Source organism: Priapulus caudatus, unplaced genomic scaffold, assembly GCF_000485595.1.
Source record: "Priapulus caudatus unplaced genomic scaffold, Priapulus_caudatus-5.0.1 Scaffold1041, whole genome shotgun sequence".
Lineage (NCBI taxonomy): Eukaryota > Metazoa > Priapulida > Priapulimorpha > Priapulimorphida > Priapulidae > Priapulus > Priapulus caudatus.
Window position 1 is genome coordinate 75,235 of NW_014578102.1, and position 5,132 is coordinate 80,366.

A 5,132-nucleotide genomic window follows, 5' to 3' on the forward strand; every position below is an offset into this window, starting at 1 on the left:
AGAAGTTCGCAGAAGGAGCGGCGCGGCGGTTGCAGAACGTGCACGTCGGCCACCTTCATGCGGATATCCGGGCGGGTCAGCAACCTGCGCGCAGTGCACAACGAGCGAGAACCAACGTATTAGCAAGAGTAGATAATAACACATGCGTGTTAATGTTGTGTTGTGTTTGTGTTGTGTTGTGTTGTTGTGTTGTGTGTGTTTGTGTTGTGTTGTGGTTGTGTTGTGTTGTGTTGTGTTGTGTTGATGTTAGTGTGTGTTGTGTTGTGTTTGTGTTGATGTTGTGTTGTGTTGTGTTGTGTTGTGTGTGTTGTGTTGTTGTTGTGTTTGTGTTGTGTTGTGTTGTGTTAATGTTATCTATGCTATGGCTATGCTTGTTAATGCTATGTTATGCTATGGTATGTTATGTTTATGATTATGTTTATGTTATGTTACGTTATGTTATTTTATGGTTATGTTATGTTATGTTATGTTTAAGGCGTTATGGTTATTTTATTGCTTTATGCTATGCTATGTGTATGTTATGTTATGTTATGTTATGTTATGTTATGTTATTTTATGTTATGTTATGTTATGTTTATGTTATGTTATGTTATTTTAGTTATGTTATGTTATGTTATGTTATGTTATGTTAGCGTTATGTTAATGTTATGTGTCGGCGTTATAACACAGTGATGGCGTTAATTATCTACTGCTTGGTATTAGCCAGCGAGCCGAGCCGTGCAGCCGTGATTTGGGCAGCGGTCCCAGTTTTGAAACTGCACGGCCAAAAATGTGTAGCACGGGCCTAAAAAAGTATTGATCTAAAAGCCGTGTACATTTGTAAAATTGCACTCCAAAATATTTTTGCGGCGCTCTGGGGTCCACAATACTCATTCCTGGCTGGTGGCCTGAGAGAAGCGGGACCTGTCATTGTTACAGCCACTGCCGGCGAGGCGTCGGGAATGCGTTTCGCCTTTTAAGAACGGTTTCACGGACCGGTTTAGTTGTGGATGAGGCGTGGGGGTTATGTTGTTCCGTTCCTTCCTTCCAAAAGATGGTGTGATGCACGTGTGATGTGTGTGTGTGTGTGTGTGTGTGTGTGTGTGTGTGTGTTTGTGTGTTGTGTGTGTGGAGTGTGTGGTGGGTGTGCTGTGCCTGCGATTTGTGTGTGTGTGTGTGTGGTGTGTGTGGTGTGTTGTGTTGTGTGTGTGTGTGTGTGTGTGTGTGTGGTGTGTGTGTGTGTGTGTGTGTGTGTGTGTGTGTGTGTGCACATAAATATGCGTGCGTGCGTGGCATGGGGCAGGAAAGAGTGAGAAGATCATTGGGGAAGTGTAGTGGAACATCACAGATTTGTTTCCATCGGAGGATGTGACACACCTATGGATCGCCATTAGATCATAGCGGCCTACGACATGGGGGAATCGATCATCTTCTTCTAACTCTGTGTGGGCAGGGAAGAGTAGGAAGATTGGGGTTTGGGGGAAGTGTGGCCATCATGGATTGTTCGCGGTCCGTGTGGGTGAATGGCCGAGGAGAAGGGGAATTCGGGAGCGCCGGCCGCCAAAACTACGGCGTACACTGGCACAGGCCCTGCTGTACGAGCACTTTCACATGGCTGTAGGACACTTGTTACGTCCGCCGCAACGGAGTTGGAGGGGAGGTTATGTGATCGGTCTAGTGGCGTTCCCGTCGCGTTGGTCTGTTTAGCGTGTGTGTGTTCGAGCGATCGATATTAGCGGTCGAGTCAGGCAGCAGCAGCAGCAGCGCGAGCGCAGCTTCGTAACACATACATGTTACATGCTGGCGGAGGTATGCACTCTCCGTGAGTGCCCTCTGTCTAGTTTCTATTGAATTTCAATGGATTTCTTTTTTTTACGGATTGCTGTTGCCTGAAATTGCGACATTTTGTAAGAAGTTACCTAGGGCTTCGAGGCAAACTCGAACGCACGCAGCAGGCGTCCACAATAATGAAGCAAAACAGATTAATGCAGAGTAAAGTTGTCCGTTATAAATGCTGGGTTTAACTATCGATTTTTGTCCAGCAAATCGTACCGGATTTCAAGTTGAACACCATCACCGTCCAACACAATGGGCTGAAATTCCGATTGTGTTGGTGTCGGAGTGCGGAGACAAGCTGCGACGAAGATTGGCGAAATAGAACGCGTGTTCTATTTTGCTACAATTCGGATTCGTGAAATCGGCGAGTTGGATAAATCTAATTGCTTAAAAACTTTCAAACCGTGGATACATAGTGCAACAATGGCGGCGGGCCCAAAACACGGACAAAACGATGGCATTTATAGATTTATTTTGAGAAAAACGAAATGTTTGTCGGCGCGTTGCTTCGGCGGCGTAGTAGAAGTAGAAGTAGAGAGTAGGCAAGAATCGTGATAAGAAGAGTGGTAGCGTGGTGAGAAGAATAGCGCCGTGAGCTGGATAGAGCGGTAAGTTAAGGTTAGCGTTAAGAAGATTACATGCGGTACGATTTGCTGACAAAAATCGATAGTGTACACAACAGCTCACACCAACTTCTTATGTGGGTCAATGGTCGGGGGCAAAGTTGGAGTCGCTTGAAAATCGGCAGCGATTTGCTGACAAAATCGATAGTCGTAAACGCAGCTTAATACGAGTAAGGTTATCAGTTGTAAAGTTGTTCGTTTAGCGAGTAAGGTTATCAGAGTAAAGTTGTCGTTATACGAGTAAGGTTCTCAGTTTGTAAAGTTGTCCGTTATAGCGAGTAAGGGTTATGCAGTTGTTAAGTTTGTCCGTTATACGAGTAAGGTTATCAGTTGTTTTAAGTTGTCCATTATACGAGTAAGGTTATAGTTGTAAAGTTGTCGGCGTTATTATACGAGTAAGGTTATCAGTTGTTTTAAGTCGTCCGTTATTATACGAGTACGGTTATGAGTTGTAAAGTTGTCGCGTTTATTATACGAGTAAAGGGTTCTCAGCTTGTAAAGTTTCGCATTATATGCGAGTAAGGTTATCAGTTGTAAAAGTTGTCTCCGTTATTATACGCAGTAAGGTTATCAGTTGTTAGTCGTCGGCGTTATTATACGAGTAAGGTTATGCAGTTGTAAAGTTGTGCGCCGTTATTAATACCGAGTAAGGTTATAAGTTGTAAAGTTGTGCCAGTTATACGAAGATAAGGTTATCAGTTTTAAGTTGCTCCGTTTACCGAGTAAGGTTATCAGTTGTTAAGTTTGTCGTTATACGAGTAAGGTTATCAAGTTGTAACAAGTTGTCCGTTCTACGGTAAGGTTATCCGAGCTAAAGTTGTCCGTTATAATACGAGTACGGTTATCGAGTTGTAAAGTTGCCGTTATACAGTTAAGTGTTATTAGTTGTTAAGTTGTCGCGTTATACGAGTAATGGTTATCAGTTGTTAAGATTGTCCATTATAGCGAGTAAGGTTCTCAGTTGTAAAGTTGTCCGCTTATTATACGAGTAAGGTGTACTCAGTTTGTTAAGTCCTGTTCCGTTTATTATCCCGAGTAAGGTTATCAGTTGTAAAGTTGTCCATTATTATACGAGTAAGGTTATCAGTTGTATAGTTGTCCGTTAAATACGAGTAAGGTTATCAGTTGTAAAGTTGTCCGTTATACGAGTAAGGTTATCAGTTTGTAAAGTTGTGCAGTTAATACGAGTAAGGTTATCAAGTTGTTAAGTTGCTCGCGTTATACGAGTAACGGTTATCAGTTTGTAAAGTTGTCCGTTAAATATAGCGAGTAAGGTTATCATGTTGGTTTTAAGTCCGTCCGTTTATAAGCGAGTAAGGTTATCAGTTGTAAAGTTGTCCGTTATACGAGTAAGGTTATCAGTTGTAAAGTTGTCCGTTATACGAGTAAGGTTATCAGTTGTAAAGTTGTCCGTTATACGAGTAAGGTTATCAGTTGTAAAGTTGTCCGTTATACGAGTAAGGTTATCAGTTGTAAAGTTGTTGAACGGTCGGACGGATCAACGTAAATAGTGCGAGCACGCTTACCTGGCTTCGCACCAACCTGTGAGGGCCATCACCAGAGATATCCCATTCACGTCCAAGATGGAGGCAGTGCCCTCTGCCTCTGGTACTACCTGCAGCAGGGCCTCCAATGCTTCGCTGTCCAGCCCCTGTAGAAATAAACATTCACCCTTGCCTCATACGGTCGCATCTTACCAGGCCGTGTACGTAGCCAAATAGAAATGATCGTTCACCCTTGCCTAAGTTGCCTTATACGTATATCCCATCGTAGATGCTGCTCTACGATAAACCACATCCATTAGAGTACATCTATTGCAGACGGCATCATTAATACGTGAGTTGAACACGTTTAGTGTGCATTGGGATTGTGAGCCTATGTGGAGTGACATTGCTATTAAACATCAGCATGTGGCTCAGGGCTATGGAGATCTAGGACCTTGGGTCGAGCAAACAAATCCTATGAGAAAGCCCCCGGGGGGGTCGTTACCACAGATACCGCCCTCTGCCTCCCTGCCCGCTGTCGGGGCACACCTACCATCTCCTCGATGACGTCTGCCTGTAGCCGTGGCAACGCATCCTGTAGTGAGCGAAGCCACGCAAAACGCTCGAGGAAGGTCGGCACAGCCTCGCTGCGCGTGAAGCTCAGCTGCCCAAAGTCACCTGCAAACGAACAAAAGCGTTGCCACGGCGATTGTCACCACGGTGATCACTGCTACGACAACATGTTGCGTTGACAATCGTTGCCCCGGTGACCCTCACCACAGTGAATGTCGTCACAGGGACCAACACCACGTGACAACACCCAGTGAATCGCCATGACAACAATCGCTGCCATGATGAACGTCAGCATCACTACAACAATCGTTACCACTGTTAACGTGACCGCAGCGATCGTTGTTTTTCGGATCCATACTCAGGGTGCGAAAGTAACGGGAGTCCGGAGTCAAATACTTCCTGATTTACTGTCGGACTCCCTGATTTGACATATGTAAGACTCCGTGTGACTCCCTGAAAATTCTGCCATTCTAACTAGTTCGTTCCAGAGCACGGCCTCGCGGAATTACCGTATTTTTTCAGTAAAAGTCCAAAGAAAATTTGGCAGACGTGCAACCGCATGAACCTTAAAAAATAAGCACATGCGTTATTGTTAATATCTTAAATTTTGAACTTCAGACTGCGGACTCCCTCATTT

General features: G+C 44.4%; 1 long non-coding RNA gene across 1 annotated transcript; it reads right to left on the reverse strand.

Moving 5' to 3' along the window:
- LOC106815095 lies at positions 1 to 4,594 on the reverse strand. Its single transcript, XR_001394700.1, has 3 exons — positions 4,476 to 4,594; positions 3,965 to 4,089; positions 1 to 84 (listed from the first exon to the last, which is right to left on the reverse strand). It is a non-coding gene; the product is annotated as an uncharacterized LOC106815095 (long non-coding RNA).
- Positions 4,595 to 5,132: the final 538 nt, after the last annotated feature.